Consider the following 22,611-nt stretch of genomic DNA (forward strand, 5'->3'; position numbering starts at 1 on the left):
AGACACGTGCTCCAGTGTATTTTTTCACTACCTCGGCAGACTGCTGAAAGAAGCCAATTTACAGTTCTGGCTGCTTGCTTTCCTGGCCCTGCCAAATCTGATTTCACCTCCTCTGCTGTAGAGCCTTTCAGGGAGTGCAAAGAGAGTTGATGTTTTACACCACTAGTATACACCATGGTGTGAGATGATGGAAAATAAAATGTTCGGAGCCAGCTTTAGGGCTCTTTGTTGAAGATGACTGTAGCTTTCCCCAGTCTCCTAATAATTCTCCATTTAGTTGCTGGTTTTCTCCTAATTTCTTCTGCTTTTGTTTTTTCAAAGGGATCCTCTCTAGTGAAATGGTGTGCTTGAGACACCTGGATTGAATCGCAGAATTAGGCCCTTTCAGAATAGCAATGCTGCCTAGAAAATGTCTACAACTGTTGAAGATTATACCTCCGGATGGGTTTGCAATTAATATTTTTTTTGTGCCAAAGTCCAAGCAATGCTGTCCATCTAGTCAAAACCCAAATGTGGTATTTGGCTTCAGTTGGTGAGGTCTTGCATACAGGATCATCTTACACAGGTGCCTAGGGACATGATCTGGTTTTATCACTGTGTCCGTGTGAATGCTTGACTGTACGGAAGGGGTGGGACAGAATTATATCCAGCCAGAGTGCTGCAAAACAGCTTGCAAAAATTGCAATGTGTGCTCCAGGTAATTGAATCGGAATCCTAAGGTGATACCATTTCGTATGACCGAAGGGAGGAGCCCATATCAGTCAGGTTCCAGTAAGAGAAAGTAAAGGCGGTGATGGAAACATCACGTTGTTTGCATACACTTCTCAGCTCAAGCTCTTGTTTTCCATTCAGATTCACTTGGTAATTGATAGTTTAGACAGCTGGGCTCTAGGCAAGATTTGTGATTGGGTCAAGGTCACCTGTAATGTGGTGTTATTACTAATGATTACCAAATAAAATATTGAATGTTTTAATCTTTATTTTTCAGTGATAAATCCTATTTCATGAAGTGTAGGAGGACCTCCATGCTGGGCATGTGTAGATAATTACTGCAGCTTGTTGGTATCGAGTGCCTTCTGGCCTGTGGTTGCATATAATGCAAGCAGAGATGTGCTTTATTGTTCAAACAGGCCATAAAAATGCTTTTACTGAGATTTAAGTTATGCGGTGCATTGTTTATCTTCTAATATGGCCAAATTGTGTATCAGGCTTAAGAAGCTGTATGGTCTTATTACTGTTTCTTGCAGTTTGTCTTGAGTCAAGCCCCAGTCTTAGAGCAAGATCCATGTGGGCCTTGATAGGATGAGTTTCATCTCGGGATTGGTGCCTTTGATCGTTAGCTTCGAGGCAAGGAATGTCTCGAATGTCTCCTACTGCTGGGTGCTGCTTCTCACTTCTGGTAGTACGTTGTGCTGAACAGGCTATGCCTTCTGGGAGTCCAGTTTTCTTTTTCAAGACAAGTTGGACATCTCCATTAGTTGCTGTGAATACCCTCCTATCTTTGCCATCAGTATGGTGGGGTATGCTGTTACTTAAAAATAACTAAGGTAGTGGCCTACCAAAGCCATACTGATCTTCAGATAAAGAGCTAAGGGGATGCTGTATATATCCAAGCCACTTCATTGTTCCTTTATTCAGCAGAGGAAATAAATGGAGGAACCTGCATAGAAGGAGATGGGAAGAAAAGCAGAATCAAACTGATATTAGGGGCTCAGGAAGCTGGTCAGTACCTAAGTGTACTCTGCCTTTGCTCCTGGTCTCGATGCCTGTGAACACTGCCTGTGCGTACTGTCCGTCTGGGAAGGGGTTTAGTCCTTTAGGTGTCATCTTCTGCAAGAAACTTCTAATTGATGCTTTGCTCTGAAGTTGTTTGTGCAGGACCTTGCTTGAAGTACCTGTGGACATGTGTGCAGCTTAGCTTACTGGTTTTTAATATATAATTGTCTTACATTGGATATCTTGAATGCTGGAGGTATCAAACAGCACTGAGGTACTTGGTGGTGAGATGCAATTTGCAAGCATGGAGTGCTCGCTGGTGGAGTGCGGAAACAAGATGGTGGTTGTCTGCAAATGGAAAAAGTTGTCCAAACTGGAGCAGTTTCTTGTTGAAGGGTCTGTCCTGATGACTTTGTTAGCAAAGCATAATGAAGGCTGAGAACCCTGGGCAGGAAGTCATTAAAATCCAGTGGTAATGTCCTGTGTGAGCAGTCAGTGTAGCTGCCAGGGACTGGGGCCAGTCCATGGGACTGCGGGCTTTGCCCACTCCTGGGCAGTGGTCACCTTAGCTGCTATTGGCCTTGAATTTGGGAGCTACCAAAGTGGGAAATAAACAATGTCTCAGGGTTCAGATAGGAGGCTTGGAACCTGATGGCTGCCTTACTAGTGATGCCTGTAGACCCATTACAGTTTTGACCTTTTGCCGTTTTGGATGGTGCCTGCGGGGATGTGGAGCAGGAGGCAGAGGTGATTGTCAGTTGGAAGGATGCTAAGAAATACGGAGCAGGGAAGGTGCAGGACCCCATCACTGCCATCCTCGGGATGTTGCGTGGCAGCCTCCTCACCAGGGCGAAAGCCATCCTGGAGAGGGACAGGCAGGGCCCTGCTGCCCAGCTTTTCCTGGCCTGGGGTTTCCTCCTGCTCAGTGGGGCTTCCAGGATAACTAGTGCAAGCTGCTAATGAGGAAAACAGCGACCTCTGGAAGGCAAATGTCATCCTTCAAAATGACTGCTGGCCACCAAAGGGATTGAGATTTGGGGAGCAAATTCTGCATGTTTGCTCCTGACACTTACCTGGCAGAGAGCTTTGTATTTAAATGCTGGCAGACAGCGACACAGGCAGGCTTGTTATACTTGATGGATGCTGTTAGGTGCAGTGTCATTACTCTTTGAGCTTATGGTTTCATTTGTAGTTTGCTTTTCCCTGTTAAATAATGGGAGGGAGGAAGAGCAGGCTAGGGATAAGCCTCGGTTTGTTCCATGGAAACTCTGAGGTGAAGACGCCGATTGCTAAGCCCAGACAGGGTGATGTAATGCTGGAAACCTGCTCCTCTCCCATGACATCATGCCAAGGTTTACGGTGGCGTTTTGGACATGTATGTCCATCGGGAGCAGAAGAGGCACTGCAAAGGGACTTGGTGTACAGCAGAAAAATACCGAAGAGGGGAGCAAACTTGGGCATGGTTGGGAAATTTTGAAAAGGTGATTTTTCCCTCAGTTTGAACAAGGGGGGAAAAAGCCAAATACTCATGCTATTGGGGAGAAGTTTCCAGCTGGACTTCATTGGCAGCATCACTGTGCAATATGTAAAAGCAATTATTGAGAGCAGTGAGAGCGATAGTGTGTCAGTGGACCCAGGCAGTGTATGTTTCCCTTTTCCTGGGAAGCTAATTTGGGAAGCTTGATCTATGTGGAAGCTCATATACAAATTCTTATTTACATAAAAGTGCATTTCTGGAGCAGAAGTCTGTGGACAGGAACATGTCCTCTTTCTTCCCTTACATTAAAAAGTCTGATTTTTTTTTTATTGTGTCAGCAAATTGTTATAGGAAATACAGACCTGCCTGAGCCAAGCTCCTGGGGGAGAGACTGGGAAGAATTGTGGCAGAAGTGGTGAGCGATGAACTTGGACAAGCTGCTCAGACAGAGAGATGGGCTTGTGTCCCCATTTAGCTGTTAGTGCTCAAGCTAACATTTCTGTAAAATTTAGGGATTTCTTGTTACTGTCCTGCCTTTGCAGGACGCCGCTTGAAGTCCATCATGTCTTTAAGCTAGGTTTTTGTGCACATAGCCTCTCATTGCAGCAAGGACAGTAAACCTCAGGATGTGGCCCAACACAGAGAAACCTGTCCTATCTAGAAACCTCTGTTAGTTGACTCTGTTCAACCCATTCCCTTGTCATTTAGGTATGAACAAATGAAACGCATGTTCCTTGCACATGGTGAGGCGCTTTTATTTTTTGAGGCAGTCCGGGCTGCTTGCCAAAGCCCAGAGGAAAATCCTAGCCCACTCCAGACATCCCTAGTGTGCAGGTGTACTACTTACTTTGACAGAGTTGAGCAGGATTGAATGTATATGTTCACAATAAATACATCACCCTGGGGACAGAAGCTGGAAGAGGGTATTCCTAATGAGTTGTGCAGAATATTGGATGGGGTTTGTGTGTGTGTATTTTCTATTCCCTCCAAGAACACGGAAAAAAGTCTCTAACCGTGGAGTCATTGTTCTGCACACGTAGCCACATACTGGCCACGGTTCAGGAGGTCAAGTCTATTTGAACAAACAGTGCTCTGGCCACTGAAGCGAAATGTGTGTGCAGATGAGAGAATTTGTGGTGAATATTACATTTGTTCGTTGTTCTCTTCTCTGGAATGTCTGCAAACATAGCAAGGTTTTTCTGGGGCTTTGAAGTCTAACACAAGTAAATTTATCTGCAAATTGTGTTTATTCTCTTACAGCTTTGCTCAGAATATTGACCTGAGCTATGATGCTTGGCTCCTGCTAGCCAAGCTGGTCACACTGCGTTATTTCCTGTTTCTTAATGAGTTGTGTTCACATAACCACGTTTCTAGCGTGAGCTTCATATCTGCTTTTCAGGCCACAGGGTGTGCAAACCCAAGTCATCTTTTGGAATGAAAAGCTTGGGTAGTGTCCAATTGGTATTGCTGTGGAAGCTAAACAGGATTTTGTGTTTAAGCACAAGACTTGAAAGTTGAGTTTAGCTGAGATGAGAGCCCTGCACAGAGGTTTGCTTGCAGGAGGAAAAAAACTAGCTTTCTTGGACATTAGCGCTGTTGAAACATAATCAGAGAAGTAGTTTGGAGCATGGACATGAGGGGTGCAAACATTGGCAAAAGACAGGCAATCTAGTTTCCTAGAGGGAGCAGGGAATATGAACAAGGGGTGAGTGTCCATGTGCACATTAGCTCAGCTATCCATTTTCAGCTCTTTCCTGAGCAGTGCTGGCCAGATTTGCAGAAATGGTAGGAAATTAGCAGTAGGAACCTACACAAAAGCATCCTTCTCTGGTGGTCCCAGCAGATGTGTCCTGCTCAGTGCTCCATGGTTTGGTGATTGCCTGCCAAATGCAGGAAAATTCTTTTGCAACCAAAATTTGGTGTTAAGTTAAATTCTGAGTGTGTCAGCAGATATCCCCATGGCTAAGCATGTAATCCCACTTATATCCTGAGATAACTTTGGCAGCCAGGCCTGTTTTCCCCCCATTCTCTTTAATCCGTAAAACCTGGATTCTGTATTTACCTCCTGGGGCAAAAAACATTCCAAGTACTGATTAAAAGCCTCTGTGTATACAAAACCCTTGATCCTGAGCCACTTCAGTCTGCAGGGCTGAGGATAAAATCTCAGGGTGGATCTCGGGGTTGTGGCAGTGAGTGGACAAAGCCATTTGGCAGGGCTGAGAAACCTGTGGCTCAGCTCCCAGGTTAATCCATTTGAGAGATGCAACTGGGGGGCAAGGCCAAGAGTGTGCAGCTTAGGCACCTTCATGCAAATACACCTCAAGTTGTCTCAAGTGTATTTTCCCTTCTGCTTTCTAGCATGCTGTTCCCAGATGCCAGGGCAGACTGCAGGCTCAGCATGGGCAATGGGAAGAGTGTTGTCGGGTGCTTGCTCTGTGATGGAGGCCTCTTCTCCTTCCCTCCTGCACACCATGCATGGGAGGGACCTTCTGCTCAGTGGCTGGGCTGCCAAGCCCAGGGGGACCTGCTCTGCTCAAAAGAGCCCCAGCCATTACGGGATGGGATCAGGAAGCTGTGGAGCCTAATGTGCTCCCTTTGGAGATGGAAGTGAGCCCAGGCTGGGGGAGGCCGAGGCGTTCCAGATTGAGCCACTGGCTTCAGAGCTGTCTGAGAGCTCGCCTGGGGTTTGGGAAGTATTTAGAGAGTGAGGAGGAGGGAGCTTTGGAAATGCACAAAAAAGCAACCCTGGGCTGCACCTGGTTGCTTTTCCTCCTCTATAGCAGTGGTGTGAATTGTCTAGCAGAGCTGCACAATGCAATCTGCTGTGTTAGACGTGCACTCTGACTATCATGGAAATGCATGTCTAGATGTTTGCTGGAGACCTTGAGTAGGCTTCTTTCCTGCCCTCCTCTTCCTTTCTGTACCTTTCTCTGCTATTTTTCAGTGAACTATTCTGTGAGAGCTCATGCCTTGTACATGTAATAACTCTGGCCATAGTCTCGGTCCCTTGGCTTCGTGGTACTGTGAAAATCTCCTTCCACTTCTTCTAGAGGCTGTCAGCAAAGCACAGAAAGACAAACTTCCCTGTTTCTCCCTTCTTTGCTAGGACAAGAACACATTAAAAATAGATAAAACTGTCTCCAAGATTGACTGCTCCTCCAGGGCCTCTTGAGATTTGTTCACTACCTTTCCTGGGCCTTGTCTTTCACTTTGCTTCTCCCCTTTCCATCATAGCCAGGTGCGGGAATGAACCCCACAGCCTTCTGGGTCACTGGGATCAACACCTTCCAAGCAGACGCTGTTACCCTGTTTACACAGGGCCGAGTGAAAACTGAATAAGCCTCCGCTCTGGCTCAGTGCAGCACCAACAGCAAATTTTCAAACATGCAGCTTAGGCCAACAGCTTTGCTTTACTACATATTTTCCACTGTGAGAGTCCCGCTTACAATACGCTCGCATAGCCAGCTCTGTGTGGGCGGTGCAGCCAGCAGAATCTGATCTCCTTCCTCATTTTCCATAGACTAAAGGGAAATAAATCAGTGTGAAACTGGAGCCAGGAAACAGCAATGTTCAGTGCAAAGAAGGAAGACACAAAAGAGCAACGCCATGATGTACTGCACTGCAGCTTGTAATGAGGGAGAATCTGTTTTTAAACCATCCCTTATGGTTCACACATATGTCATTGAAAAGTAACTTCTATAGGAAAAAGGCAGCCCTTTGCTTGATTATTAGCAGATTATTTGATTTGGATGAAGAAGGGAAACTTGGAGCGGAGTAATCAGCACTTGGTAACACAGTGACATAAGGAGATTGAGTCGAGTGGAGGAAATGCAGCACTGAATGGAATGGTAAAGAAAATATGAAATTTGAGTATGTGGTCAGGCCTGCACGACCACAAGAAGAAAGCTGAAGGCTGGGCAGCATTGGCGTCTGTAATTTGGGCTTACACCGGGTTTTCAGAGTGCTCTCTCCTCAAGGCTGCATCTGCTCTCCAATGAAAACCCTGCAATTTCCTCATTTCATAATAGAAGTGTAGCCTGGATAAAATTGTACTGTCCAGAACTGATTCCCTCAGCAGATTGCTGCAGATGGGGAATGCCAGCAGTAACACAGCAGCTGAGGTTGAGGGTCTTGGTCCCTGCTCCCATGGGTTTGACCCCCTGGAAGGGAAACCTGGGATCTGGGAAGCAGCTGAACCTGTGGTGGAGAGTGATGAGTTAGGAGCAGGGCTGCCTGGGGGCTGCTTGAGGCTCTGGGCAGAGCAGGGGGGCATGTGGGGAAACTGAGGGGCTCGAGTTTCTTCTTGGGGTTCCTAACGGAGGTGGCAATGGGAAATGGGGAGAATTGCTTCTGGGCTATAGCTATTTGGGGCTTGTGATGGTAACAGTGCTGGGAATGAAGGACATTTTCAAGCACCCAGTCTCTGTTGAAATGGTGCCTTGGAAAAAAACTCCTTAGTAGCCTTTCATTTGTAGGGTCAGTATGCAATTTTAGTTCTGCACAAGCCTGCTTTGAACCTTCATCTGTGGTGCACAGGGTACTGAGACACTGGATAAGAGCAGGATATAATTTTAAGAATTTCCCTTAGCATCGGTTCTCTTCCACAGATCCAGAAGTGCAAACTTCTCCCTGCTTTTATGTGACTGAGCAAGAAACTGGGGTGGGAAACTGTTGCCTGGCATCTAAACACAGACACCCACACCAGGGATCGGATTAAAGGGAGGTGTGGGGGATCCCAGTGAGTTCACCCTACAGAAATGAAGGAGAGGAACCAACACAGATAAAATAAGAAACAGTGATAAGTTAGCGATAGAAGGGCAGGAAACAAAGTAAAACCCAGCCAGGAATAAAATAAATCTGTCCTAGAGTTGTCTTAAGGAGAGTCATTGCCTAATGTAATTAGTCACAGGAACATGTTGCCAGTGGTTGAGATGGATTTGCTGTCATTCAGATGCTTATAGCATCTGATCTTGATAAATATTCAGCAGAGTATGCAAAGGTTCAATCACACATGCGCCTGGACGTCATGCAGGGTGAAGTTATGTGATTCATGTTGAGCCAAAGATTGGATTCAGTGGCTCTGATCTTTTTATCTCAGAAGCTGGCTTTATGGGCATATGGAATCAATGTTTTTAGGTCTGAGCACGGCCTAAGAAACCCAGTAGCATATATTAAAAAAAAAAAAAAAAAAGCGTATGCAAAAGATGCTTCCTATCTTGCCAAAGCTACTCTTAAAACAAAATCCAGTTCCCTCGAACCTTTGCTGTATGATTCACCGAGGCAGTGGAGTGTTCTCTGGAATACACCGGACACAAAAATGAGGGCGTTATTTCAAAATTGCTCATTGTTTCATCTTCTCCTCTCTCCCTCTCAGCTTTATTAACTGCTAGTTAAAGGACTGGCAGATCATGATAGACAATGACATCCATTCATTTTGTCCCATTCATTTCTCAGAGGCCAGGGCTGGGCTTTTTTTTTTTTTTTTTTTTTTTTTTTTTTCCCCCCCCTCCCTTCCCTTCTCTTTAATTTCCAGGCTGGACAGTAGAAGGTCAGGCTGAAACTGTCCTCCCTTCATGTAAATGCCTCCCACAATGTGCAGGCTATCAGTTAACATAGTTTTTAAGCAGGCCTGAATACAAGTTTTGTAGGGATGCAGTTTGCGCTGGTGTTGTCCAGGCAACGCTGCCTTGCAGCCGGTCCGGTGGGACCCTGCGCTCGGGGCACAAACAAAGCGGTTAGCGCTGATCCGGGAGGGCTCCGCAGGGCCTTCGTTCCTTCTCCCCGCAGCTCAGGAGCTGGAGTCTGGGGCTGGGTGTGCGGAGAAAGGAAAATCTCTTGTTTCTTACTGAGACTGCGGATACGAGGCTAAGCTTCATCTGGTGCTGGTAACATCTCTGCTTCTCCCAATGGTCAGCATTGCTGGAAGGCTGGTCAGTGGGATCAGGCACTTGCAATTGCTGTAACAGCACGCATCCATGCTAACATCTCACCTAGGTTCATTGAAATAAAAGCTACTGGCCTGTCCTTGCTGGAGTTTTGCAGAGAGTTAATACATGTGTTTGCTCAGCTTCGGTTCTGTTAAAAACCAAAATGCCAAAAGCTAATTCTGCACGTTTGTCTTGGCCCTGTTGGCATCGTGGGAAGGTTTGTTTTGCCTTTGCATGGAGGTTTCTTTTCTTGCTGGACTGGAGGGATCTACGGTTTTGAGAGCCCATTGCCAGGCACCTCCCGAGTTGCTCTGCGTAAGGGCACCTGTGGAAATGTGGCTTTTGAGCAAGCATTAAGAGAGATTTTTGGAGGGGTCTGATTTGCTGCTTGCAAGTGTTCACAGGAGTAATCTGACTTGGTGCCCCAATTAGGGAATGAACACACCGTGTGAACAGCTTGGAGCCTAATCAGCTCCTATTTGAAAACAGAGGGAGCTGCTGGCAAAACTTTGTGCAGAATCATTCACACTCATTATTTTGTAAACTGCTTTGAATAGTTAATAGGTTAAAAAAAGGAAAGCTTCATTTGAATTCTGTGTAGCTACCTATTAGAAGACATTCTGTATTGTCTGAATAATCTGTTGCAATAAAGTTACTCTTAGCTGGCATTGTTAACATTATAAACCCATGGTGGTTAGGTCTATTTAAAAAAAGCCAAAAAATTATGAACTCAACAATACGATTTCTGAGCAGTCTTTAAAAGGGTCCTTTAGAAGATGTTGTATGCATTTACACTATTCTTAGCTGCATATTTGTAGTCTGAAAAAAGAAATAACTATGGCGGCCCTAGTAAAATGTTTATATTAAGGCTAAGGGTTCAGACAGTGACAACAGAGCACATGGTGATTGTGGGGCCTCTATTTTTAGAGATCAACGCTGTAATTTGTCTATGTGGAATATGATATAAGTGCTGATTTGAAGTTACCAAATGAAGAGTTTGAAGGCAGAAATCACAGAGCAGCAAGCTGCCGTGTGGCCATATAGGAAAAACAACTTCAAGGGTTTGATCTTAGTGTGCTTGCTGGAAAGCCAGTAATAATTAGAAGTCTACTGTGCAGATGGATAAATCCCTCTGAGCAATGGCTCATTCAAGGTCACCTGGATGGTAACGTCAGTTGTGACCATGGCCGGCGTGTGACGATGGTTCCTCGGCTATGCCGTGCTGTGCGATGTTCCTCCGGGAAGAGATCTCTGGGTGCTGGAAGAGATCTCTGGGTGCTGGCTAGCTGAGGCACAGAGATGCTTGGTTTTCTCCTCCGTTCTTCTTGCCTCTGGAAAATTGAGGAGGAGGAGAGGGTATTTGCTATGTATAGATAGACATGCAGTAAGAACTACTTATTTTGTGGTGCTTCAGCTCATCTTTTTTCAGTTGTTGTTGGATTTGGGAACCTTAGAGATGTCTTGAGGTTGAAAAGTCTTTCTATGAGTGCTGGAATTAGTCAAGTCTAGATTCCTTCTAATTTAGGTCTTATGGTTCCTTAAAGCCTGTCCTATAGCTGGAACATTAACGAGCTGTCTTCTTGTTGCAGATGCTTCTCTGATAAGATGTGAACTCACCCTGCAAAGCCTCCCTTCAGATGGTGAACTTGTACAGTGCCTTTCTTTTACCTGACTGCCTGTTTCCATGATGTTTATAGGGATTTAATTATCTTGAGCCTTTTTCCCCTGTCAAATTTGATTGAAATCAGCTATTAGATTCAGCAGTTATTGAGACAGACAGACACACCTGTAGCTGCACAAAGAGATCACACATGGCTTGCTTTCAGGGGAAACCAGCCAAAAAATGCATTGCTGTCCTAATGGTTCTTTAGAGGAGAAAAATTCCTTGCGTGTTAGAGTTTAAATCTTCATATTAAATAACTCTGTTTGGCTTCTGGTGTATGTAAATGAGATGAATATTTAGTTGCTGGAAAGCTGTTGGCATAGGTGGCTAGGAGGCTGGATTGTTTCTTCAGCGAAGGTGTTTCCCGCTAGCATGCCTGCCATGTATACAATAGATGCACTCTAAATATTTTCTCTAGATAGGAATGTTTTAAGGAGACCTAGCTTCCCTGTAGCTCTTCATGCCAGCAAAAATGCAAGAACTGGTTATGCCTAAGTGATGGGAGGCAGTGCTATTTAAGATCCCACACAAGAAGTGTACAAATATCAGCTCTGCTAAGGACCTACACTAGGTCTGACCTTAACCTCTCGCACATCCCCCGTGACTTGGCACGTGTGCCACGTCCTTCTGCCAAGCTGGCCCTGTATGCAGAGTCTGAACCTACTTCTCCCTTATTTCAGCTCTTCTCAGAGTCAGGTTTCCTATTTTCAGTCAAAACTGGAGAGAGGAAAAAGAGCCAGGCCCTTCACCATGTTCATGGGAGTTTGAGTAGCCAAAGAAAACTCCAAAAAGTCACCTTGGAAGAGTTTTCTGCAGCCAGGTGTTTTTATTTTTTAAACCCTTTCCCTGAAAGAGAGGGAGTATTTTTGCCCAGCCAGCAACTCGGGAATAAACCAGCAAAGGAGTTATTTCTTTCAGCCAACTTGGTTTGTAGCGTGGACTAGATCACGTTGCAAGGTTTTTCTATCCCATTGCTAGGAGAAACTCTTGAGGCTCTGGTGACTTGACCCCAGGAAGCCAAGGGACCCTCAGGCTGCTCTCTTCAGAGAGAATGTGTTACTCATTGTTGAGATCTGCAAATGATTTCTCGAGATAAGTGTGTTAGCTGCTGGTGGTCCCCACGTGGCCGGGATTGCTACAGCAGGCAGGTACAGATCTTGGGCAGCTTCTCCTCAGGTTCTGGCTGCTTCTCGTTGGACACAGGTGCTGTTTTTCACCCTTCAACCCGAAAAAATCTCCTTGAAGTTGTGATACTGAGGCACTGGTTTCTTGCACTGCTGGGGCTGAAATGAAAGCACCTGCAGGGACCAGAAGCAGGTTTTGCAGCTTGGCTTTGCATCTGCTCCAGGTGATAGAAGTCTCATAAATATTATTAGTGTTTAGCTGGGATGACTTGGGGGCGGGGGAAATAAATGGCATGCTTTCAACTGGCTTGAACCTGGCCTGGGTCAGCACCTTGGGGAAGGGGTTTGAGGCTGGTGGAGAGGGGTGGTATCCCCATAAACAGGCTGGGCGGATCAAGGAGGTCATCTGCTGAGCAGCCTCAGCTGTGTCTGTCCTCAGCAAGATCAATGCATCTGGCTAGCCTGGGAGTGCTGCTCTCTGTGGCTCTGCCGGGCTGGGGCTGTCCTCCCGCCCTGGCCACCCGCACGTGGCACGTGTGCCGGGCAGGGGCCATCCCCTCGGACGCGGGATGCCTGACGTCCCAGCGAGAAGCGCGTACTCTGCTCCGGAGGGAATACCCAGGCGCTCTGCAAACACCCGGCGATAGCTGTGTCTGAGTTGTAGCTTCTGCAGGAAGAGGCCTGTGATAAGTTAAGCCCTTCCTTGCTTCGCAAAAGCTGTTAGGGATCCGTCGGGCTTTAGCAGGGTGCTTGCCTCATGCCTGAACTGGAAGCTAATTAGTTAGGAAGTCAGAGCCTTCCAAAAGTACCTAAATCTGGGTATTTTCCTGAAGAACAGGAATTGTTTGAGTATGGATAGGTTTATGCAGGTGGCTGCCTTATGCAACAGCCCAACTTGGTGAATTTTCCTTGGAGCCGATGGTGGGACGTCCTTAGTGAACAGCAATGTTAACTGCGCTGCGGGAGATGATCAGCGGTCAGGTCGTTCTTGCGAAGCCACCAAGGAGCTTTTTTTAATTTACTGAAAACCCCTATCAGTAGAGGAGCTTGTCCAAGTTAGCTGTGCTTAACATCTGCTTCTATAGATACCGCGCGCAAATCCCTGTGCCGAGATAGGTGTGCTTGTGCGTGCGCAACGGATGCAGAGTGGAGCAGCTGGAGAAGTGTGCAAAGAGTCTGTGGAAAAGAGTCACTCACGGACTGAATGAGGTAGAAATGCTGTGGAAAAGTTTTATGCTGTTGAGTAATTAAAGATCATATGTTAATATGCATGTACGAAGTGATTGAGGGTTGTGTAAGCAACTGTAAGTTTGGTATTTCCAAAAGTTTGGAATCTCTGCAGCTTTAGTATTTTTTTCATAAATTGTGCATGTGTGTGTGCATACACAGGCAGGTGGTTTTTAAAAGAAAATGCAGAATTGGCTTCATTCATGTGGCCTCGCCTTGTCATCTATATAGTTTATCAGCAAGGATAGGATATGCACATGTGGGCACCTGCATGCATCTATACGAATGTGTCTGTATATGAGAGCATCTATTATGAGTAACCTAACATGCAGCTGCTACTTTAGGGAGAAGATATTTATGTCAATGTGATGAAATTTGAACTAGAAGTCATGCAGTTTAATAAAAATGTGTGGTTTGGATTCCATGTTCTTCCCATATGTTTTTAATCTGCTGGGGGATTTCAGACATCTGCCCAGAACATACAATTTACAAAAAGAGTTTAAAAATGCTCATTTTGCAAATATAAAGACTGACTTTACAATAGGAAAATGAAATTTGAGAGTAATATCCTCTTTTTATTGGGGTGGAGAGAAGTGGGACTGTCAGGGTTTTCTTTGTTTCTCTCTTTCTTTGCCTTTAAAAAGTCTGAACTATGTGCTATTATTTTTCCCTGCTTTGAAATAGTTGTGGAAACCTCTCATATTAGTTTTGTGTGTGTTACCCCAGCGCTTGGCCAGGCGGTGGGGGAGCAAATATAAAGCAGGCTTTTGTCCAGCCTAGCTGTGCAGCCCTTCTCCCCGGCTGGGGCTGCAGAGTTTGAGGAAGCCGTTCGATAGCAGCAGTACTTTCCGTGTCCCTAACTGATTGTTTCTCACACAAAAATTCTAGCAAATAGATTATGGTTTGTTTAAAAGACATCAATATATAAAAATAGCCACAAGAACTGAGCATCTGACCACGATGGCTGTTGATTTAAGAATATCAGTCTCCTTGAGGGTTTAGCAGCTCTTTGTATTTGTTTTATTATGATTATTTTTAGTCGTCTTGGCTGCCTTTTCCTTTCCTGCAGTCCCTACCGCTTGGCTGCTGCTTGCTCTGGACGTACCTTCCCGCTCCGTTGAGCAAGGGAGGATGTTTGCGCTCGCTCAGAGGGGAGGATTGCGGAGGGGTCCGTAGCAGAGTGCCGGCCCGGCCGGAGGTGTGAGGGGATCTGGGCTAGAGGAGGAGAAGAGTTTGAAGCTGAAGCGATCTTAAGGAAAAAGCACCTTGCAAATACTCTGTTGCAAAGGGCTAGAGCATATGAGGGTGATGCACTGGGCTGCTGTGAACGTGATGGTAAGGCTGCTCGTAAAGCAAAGATGAGCAGAAAGCGAGGAGTCATTTCTCAGCCCGTGTCTTCCTCTGGGTGGGTTGGACTCCCTTACGCAATTAGCCAAAATAGTCAGTAAAAGCATCCGTCAGCTCTGCGCGGCACGTGGCCGGGGCTGCCTGGCGGCTCGCGGCAGCAGACGTGAGTCAGGGCAAAGCTGGACGCGTCCCCCGGTAAGTGCGTGGGACGGACGCCGTCTCCTGCCCGGCGCGGCCTGACCCGTCACCGTCCCGGGGGAGGAAGGCACCGGCCCTCGCGCCTGCGGCGTACTGACAGAAGGTTTAAGCCGCAGATGTCTGCAGTCTGGCTTCTGGTGTGTTGACCGCATCTACCTTCAGCTCTTTTTCTCCCCTGTCTTTCCCCCTCTCGCCATTTTCCTGCCTCTTTTTCCACCTCTTTTCTCCTCCCTTTGTCCCTTTTTCTTTTCCCCCCACAGCCTATGTTTCCTAGTGTTATTTGTTAGAAAAAAGCAAAATCAGTGAGCAACTCTGGCAAGACACGCTGCTACACTAACGGTGCAATAGCGGCTTCGTAGACCTGACGCTTGCTGTAGTCCTGCCGAGGCCGCCTGTTTTCCAAGCTGCCTGTTTCTTCAGGTTTTTTCTCTCCCCTCTGTCCCCCTTAAATTCCTGGATCTTAATGACAGGTTGTTAATCTGCCTGATCTGGGTCCTTCCACCTGTTTGGTAAGTTTTCGAGCGAAAGCTGTTCTCCCAGGTCCAGGCATCGGCTCTTAGCTGGGAAAGGCGAGCTGCCCGCTGCAGGCAACGCTCGCTTGCGGCCGGGCTAACGCGCTGCGGGCGATGCGCACGTCGCGCTCCATCCCAACGCCGCAGCCCCCTTCGCCGGCAGTTAGGTCCAAGGTTGAATCAGGTTAAATATAATTGCCTCGAAACATAAAATGGCCCCAGAGCTTTTCAGGTTCTTCAAGCTGGTGATCAGACGTCTCTTCTGAAAGGATGAAAGTTTCAATTAGGCAGCGTGCCTGGGGATGAATCAGCGTTGGCATCAGCGGGGAGCGAAGCCGCTCGCACCCAAAGGGGGAACGGTTGCGAGGAAGGTGGAGAGCGAGACTCGCGCTTTCAGCGCTCTGAACCGTCCTGGGGGTTGAGATGTCCTGCTCTCGGGACAGGGCCCAGGGAAACAAAGCTGTTGTGTTGAAGGCCAGGCCGTGCTTGCTTAAACCGCGTTGCCTCTGAGGGTGCTTTTCTGTTGCTTGCCGTCAGGAGAAGCCACGCGTGGCCTGGCCAGCAGCTGTGCCGCTGGTTTCGGGCTGACTGGGGATGCGGTGCCGGCCGGCTGCCAGGTCGCTGGGCTGGGAGCGCGCGCGAGCTGCAACTTGGCCGGGGTGTTTCTTCACCCTCCTTGCCTTCCCCTTTCCTTAAGGCATCCGCAGCGTCCACGCGCCAAGCCGGTACGGTGAAGCGGACGTGGGTGGCGGGGGGGACCGAAGCTGCAGGTAGAGATATCGCGTGGGGCTGGGAAGAGAAGAGGGGCTCTGTGCTGCCGGGGTTTGATTAGGATTCTATGGAAAGCTGCATGAATTATGCATGTGTAATTAGGAATGATTAATGGATTTGACAAACTCAGCCATTTGGAAAGGGAAGAAAATCCTTCATCCATTACAAATAGGAAATTCTCTGGAATGGCGGATGGGTCTGTCCGCCGCCTGTAAAGCACTGTTGTGTAAATAACCCATACTGCTGATTAATACTTTGTGTATATTGTCTTTGGGAATCAGCTCTGCGCCATCGTTTAAGCGGGAATGGGGTTTGGCATGAGCCCTGGCTCCGCGGTAGTTTCGGCAGCTGAGGAGGGCGCTCGGAGCGGAGCCGCGGCGAGCCGAGGGACGTCCCACGGAGCAGGGCATTAGCCGTGTGCCGCAGGTACGAGGCCCGAGCTGGGAGCGGGGGGAAAAGTAGCCGCCCAGGAGTCAGCGTCTCCTCCTCCGTTAATGGCTCGAGTCCTTGACGGGTGTTTGGGTATTGGCAGAGCGGAGGCTTCTTCGGGGGAGCTTTCCAAAATTAGCAGAGCCATCTGGCTTTTGTTCTTGAAGAGAATTGCTTGTCTTTCCTTCCAGTAAGGAGCCGGTTGCTGAACTGCTTGTAATCTGTATTGCGGGGTTACGCTGACAGAGCTGTCACAGTCGGAGCCGTAACACGCTTGGACTGTGCAAACATAAGAAATAGAGCTCCTTGCTCCAAAAAGCCTGTTTCTGAGACGTATAGCCACGGAGAGGGCTGGCCTACCGCGTGCGGTGGTTATGGATGGAGGAAGCACAGCGTGGTATTGCCTGGCCCTCAGGCTTGCCGGCGCGGAGGGGCCGTTTGTGGGTCCATCACGGCAGGGGTAGGTGTTGAGGATGGCTAGAGCGGAGCAGCAGCATTTGGGGAGGGCCCTGAGGGAAGAAGGCCCAGGGGAGCTCGAGCACGAGCGGCAGGGCCAATGCGGAGGCCTGGCCTGGGCGAGAGGGCTGTGGCACCCATTAGGGCCTTCTGCCCGCGCCCTGCGAGCCTTGTCCTTCTCCTCCACCAAAGACATCAGCCAGGACCAAGGAGAAATTAGTCTGGCTCTGATGTCAAACTGTGCCCTTTCCTGGGGTTACAAAATACAGAAGTTGAAAGTAACTAAGGCGGTTAAGTACCTTTGAGCCCGGAGGCTTATTTTCTCGTTGCTTCTGTGGTCGGGGAAGGGATGCGTTGGGCTGTCCAAATAATTGTTATAGTTTTAGTGTAATGGCAGAAGTGGAAGTGGGCTAGCTCTGAGATGGGGGTGCGGAGTCAGGCGGACGTGACGGGAGGGCAGGGTTGCTGCGGGTGCCGCCTCTCGCAAGCGCGGGTGCAATAAGAATGAGAAACTATTGTCAGCTCCTGCAAAAGGCTTTTGTTTGGCCAAATTTGGTTTTAGGGAAAATTCTATCCCTTTTTTGCCTAGTTAAACATGGCTTTTCTGAAAAGGGGATCAGAAGAGGTTCTTATCTGAGTGCCGGAAGCCAGGAGGGAGCCCTTCTTGTGGTAGCTCGAGCCCAAGCGGGGAAATAGCAGAGGTGTCACGGTGAAGCAGCTCCATCCATTTCTGCAGCCCCCCTTTGCTCGGGATGGGAATGCAAACATCCGGGTTGCGTTTATCCAAACCACCAAGTATTTGTAGCTGACTCATGACTGCTCGTGAGTCAAGAGCTTTTTTTGGAGCCAGACCTCCAACTCTTGGCTTTTGATTTTGTGCTGAAAATTATTTGGAAGCCCCAAGGATGTCAATTAGGTCCCAGTCCCTCAGCCTGAGGTCCAGGAGCTGTTTGTGAGCTGGCATCCCACAGGTAGGGGAAGCAGGTAAGCCGAGCTCTCGGGATGCCGTTGGAGATGGCAAGGGCCTTGGGCTAGGCTTTGTCTGACCTCCATCGCTTGAGTTTGGCTTCTCTTCTGGAACAGCTGGTTTTAAATGAGGGACTCCTGGATGATGCTAATATTGTTAAGGATGCACTGACCGAGAAGGTATTGTGCCTTTAACTAAATGAGGTGTCTTGCTGCATTGGCAAAGCTGCGAGCTCTGGATTGCTCCTTGCTTCTCTGCTCTCCTTTGCTGACTTCCCCAATATCACCTTAATTCCCCTGTGCAGACAAGGAGTCGTTCAGAGCCTGGATCGGGACAACTGCTATTTCCTTAGCAGCGAGTCTCCGTCCACAGGCAAGTGCTAATGACATGTTCTATCAAGCGGAACATCTGAGGGCTGGCAGGCCCTCTCTGAGACGGGGATTGTGTTTTTTGGAGACGCTCTGGTGGCTGCGATTTTGAAGCTTTCACTTCATAGACTCGCATTGAACTTCTGCCACTCTTTAGCCACCTGACTTGGTTTGCATTTATGGAACCAGAGAGTGTTTATGTCATAATAAAAGAAAACACAGCAGCATCCCCATTGCTTCTGATAATTTTTATGATTTTTTTGTTACAGTTGTACTGGGCCCGTGGTTATTTGGTTTAAATGTGGGAGTTTAAAAAGGCACATCAAGCAGTATTTATTTTTATTGATGTTAAGAGTCTCTAAGACTCCTGTTGTAATGCACTAGAACACCAGTCCAGTTAATTATTAGTGCATTGCAGTGAGAGCCCCAAAGAATTCCAGTATTTATGGAGCTGCTGCCGATGCCAGATGAAGTCACTCCGATTATCCTCGCCAGCTGTTTGTTTTGTCGAACCACAGCAGTTTCTCCAAGTTACTGAAGTTGATGTCATTGGAAGTGATGTGACATTTTTGCACACATATAGAATAAGTGTTAAAAAATGCTCTAGAAAAGCTTTTCCAGTCTTGTCTGGGAGCTGGCTGGGGAGTTGAATTCAACTAGCTTGATGGAACTTAATCCATAAAGCAAATGAGTCATCCGGCATAAATGGCTTTACCATAAATGTCAAACAAATTCTTACTGGTCGTGACAGTTAGCACATACATCTGTTTGGAGCAAATAAAAGCCTCACAATTCACAATCATTTTTGTAAATGTGCTGTCCTGCCTCTTCCTATTCATTGAAATTTCTATGAATAAAGGTCAAAATGTGATTTATTTAACTTTTTTAAAAACTAGATCTTCTAGTGGATGAAGTATAAGTTATTTTCAGACAAAAGTGACTTTTTTTTTACTTCAAATTTTTGTCAAAATGGGAAACTATAACTGTCTGTTGCGTGTTGTGAAGTATTCCAGTTATTGAAGCATTATGTGTGAAATATTTCAGTTTAGGCTCTAGCTTTGTCCCAGTAGAGAGATCATCTCCACCAGGGAGGCTGTGGTTCCAGCTGGCACTCAAAGGCGGACTCCTTGGGAGGTCACACGTCCGAAATGAAGCCCAAGCAGCCGTTTCGGCGTTGCTCCCGCCAGGCAGGACAGTTAGCTGGCAGTTTCCACTGCCCCACCGGCCGCCGCACCGATTGCTGCAGTTGGTTTTTGTGTTTCTTGGAATGATACTCCAGGAAAACATTTATAAAGTTGCTTAAGGAACTCCATGGCATTTCGGGCCAGGTTTATGCTAGCAGAAAGCTGTCAAAAAATACAGGTGTGTCAGGCTTTACACCCATGACACAGGTTGGGCACCAATGGGGAGAAGATCCTGCTTAGGAACCTTGATGATGCTGCTCACTGCCCTTTGCAGCTTTGCGTGTGACTTGCTTTTGCAAACCCTGGGAGGCTGTTTGGTGGGTATGGGCTCTTGGCAGTGTCCCACTGACTGACCTGCTGTCCATCCTCCAGGGATGGACTGCAGCAGGCCTGGAGGCACTTTTCTGAGCCTTCTCTGTGCCCAGGCACAACCAACTTGTTAATGTGCCAGAAGACAGACTTGCCACGCAGTCTGCATGGATGGGTGGTGGTGGCGTACACCACGCTGCTGATTTCTCTTTCAAAGCAATACCAATGCACTTACTGACTTCCTCTCTGGCTCAAGAACTTTGTTTGAAAATAGGTCTTAAAAACCTAAATTACTTGGCTGGTGAAGTCTTCAAACCGCTGTCTTAGTACAATTGTACGTTGTACGTCTTACTGAGGCTTCGTGGAAAATCTGTAGCTGTGGTGCGAGGAGGGGGGAGTTAACTTAATGGTATCTTCATTATCGGGGCTCTTGTTGAGAAAAGCAGACACTGAAATAGGAAGGAGAGAGGCTTGGATATTCTGCGTAACCGCAACGGTGAAACAAATGGACACTTCAGCGTGGAGAGCGCAAAGGGAGCGGAGCTGGCTGCTGCCTTTGTCAGTCCGCGCTAGGGCTGGGGGACGGCTATCTCTTGGCAATATTTATTAGCGGCAACACACTTGAGAGGACACAAAAGGCTTGCAAACCTCCAGCACAGCTTGCTTTATTTAAAGTCAGCTTTTTAAATCAAAGAAATGGGGGATCTTGACAGCAGAGCTTTGTGCATCTTTTGTGAAGTTCAGATAGTGGGGCTTTTTATTACAGGCTAAATTAGCCCATTTTATTGTTTTGCACTGAAGGATGAGGTCAGTTGACTAGGAATCTTGCTAACAAGGTTTTACTCCTGTCTTCCTTTTATAAGTGTTAACACAGGGTATCCACCAGTGCCCGGCAGTTGCTGTTAATGAAACAAGGATGAATGGTCTAGCAGCCCCTTGAGTCTCTCCCCCTTCCCCTGCCATTAAGCTGCTCAACCCTTCTCGGTGAATGTGAGCTCAGATGATTCCTAGGGCTCTCATTCCTCCAAAATATGGTGTGTTGATTTTCCTTCTGGTTTGATGTGCTTGCACATTGATGTTGGAGCAACAAGAAAAAGATGAGCTTTGCTGGGCAGGGTGATTGAAAGGGTTTGAAAAGGAAATTGGAAAATAGGAGGCGTGTTGAGTGACGCTCGTGGAGCACAGTGAGCTCCGAAGGAGCTGTCTGATGCAGCTCACACTTTCTTCTGGCACCCTTAGCCGTGCTATCTTTATTCCGTTACACCCTGATTCTCTCAGGCTCTGAAGCTAGAGCTAACAGGAGACTTGCTTGGTGGTGATGGCAGGGCCAACGTGGTCACTCGGAGTATTGAGCGGTGCTCAGGTTTTCAGCCGTGGCCCTGGGCTGTGGCTCCTGGGCTTGCAGGCACCGTCCCTCCCCTCCCTCCAGCTGCTGGGACATTTCCTTGCAAGAGGACTTAGCTCCCGTACTGCACGAAAGCAGCTGAGGATTGAGCCAGGATCTCTTCCCATACATAGCTCTGGAGCTGCAGTCAGCTGAGACTAAAAGCAAACTCAGCTTTAAAAATTCTTTTCCGCTTAACCTTTGGCACTTTGTGTAGCCAATACGCCTTTCTTTGCTTTATCTGTTCCTCAAGGAAACGGAGTTTTAGTTCTGGTCACTTATAGGATACAGACTATCAGCTCTCCTAGAGGTGTAAATCCATGCTTATCAGGAAGAAAAAGCTTTCAGCCTTCCTTCCTGGCTTCTTGGAGAGAAGTATCAGGCCTGCTTTTGTGGCTGTTTTATTTCAACTTATCCCAGGACTGCAGGATACTCCACAAAGCTTTATGGAAACTGGGGAGTTATAACCACCGAGCTGAGAGAAGGACGTCAATGGCTTAGTTCAGTTGGCAATGAAAGGACCAAACTGGTTGAGAACCTGTACTGGGAAATAGGAGCTAAAGAGATATTCACATCGTGAACTTAAGCAAATTATCTTAGCCAGGTAAGCAGCCTGGACAGGCATCCTTTACTGGAGAGATGTCCAATGGAGCAACCTGTCTTGGGTGCCCTGAGTCACCCTTGGAAGCACTTGTCCCTCTAGCGCACGCAGGCATGTCACGGCTCGGCTCCCCGTGCACGTCTTGCTATTGGCTGTGCTGTGGTAAAAGTTTTGTGAGAAAAATACTTGGTATTTTCTGACTGTTTTCCCAGTGTTGCATCCCCGTTTTTGGTGGTTAGACTGGAAAAAACATACAATAATAATGACAAAATTGATGATGGGCTAAAGCCTTTTTCGGATCTAAAAGAGAAATTGAAAACCCATTTGCAGACGTTTCTGTTAATTTTGAAAAGGTTAGTCACAGGAGATTATGACTAATAAGCTTAAACCAATGCTCAGTTTTAGGATAGCTTGCATAGCGTTTGAGAGCTGCCCAGATACCGTGGAGAACGGATGCAGTGACGTGGAGCAGGGCAGGATGGGTCTGGGTCCACGCAGCTCCTTGCAAACCTTCCTCCACTGTGGATTTCTGCCAACTAAATAAACGGCTCTTTTTTGGTGAAGCAGGGGTGTTGGTGGTGTGCGTTCGTGTGGCATCACGTGCCGGTCACTTGGAGGGCTGGATTCCTCCCTGGGCCTGGCTGCTCCTGCAGATGGAGTGGGCGCAGCTTGTCTGCACAAAAGCAGATCTGGCCCGTTGTTTCAAAAATATACTTTGGTTTTCCATGGGGTTTTTAGATGTTTTGGCCAGACTCCACTCTGAGCTTCTGGTTCCTATTACTTGCCCAAGTCATCCTCCCAGTTTTGCTTTAATGCTCCTTTTTTCCCCTGATGCCTTAGCAATATTTTTCTATTATTAAATGAGACTTCTTCCCCCAGTTAAAGCATCAACTGTAATAATACAAGTAGTAAAGACTTTTCTTATGTAACTCTCTACTGGATAAGCTGTTT

General features: G+C 47.3%; 1 protein-coding gene across 2 annotated transcripts in view; it reads left to right on the top strand.

Moving 5' to 3' along the window:
* COL5A1 (collagen type V alpha 1 chain) overlaps window positions 1–22,611 on the top strand; it is a 173,302-nt gene that overhangs the window by 52,303 nt on the left and 98,388 nt on the right. The gene's annotated exons all lie outside the window — the stretch shown is intronic.

Source organism: Dromaius novaehollandiae, chromosome 20, assembly GCF_036370855.1.
Source record: "Dromaius novaehollandiae isolate bDroNov1 chromosome 20, bDroNov1.hap1, whole genome shotgun sequence".
Classification (NCBI taxonomy): Eukaryota; Metazoa; Chordata; class Aves; order Casuariiformes; family Dromaiidae; genus Dromaius; species Dromaius novaehollandiae.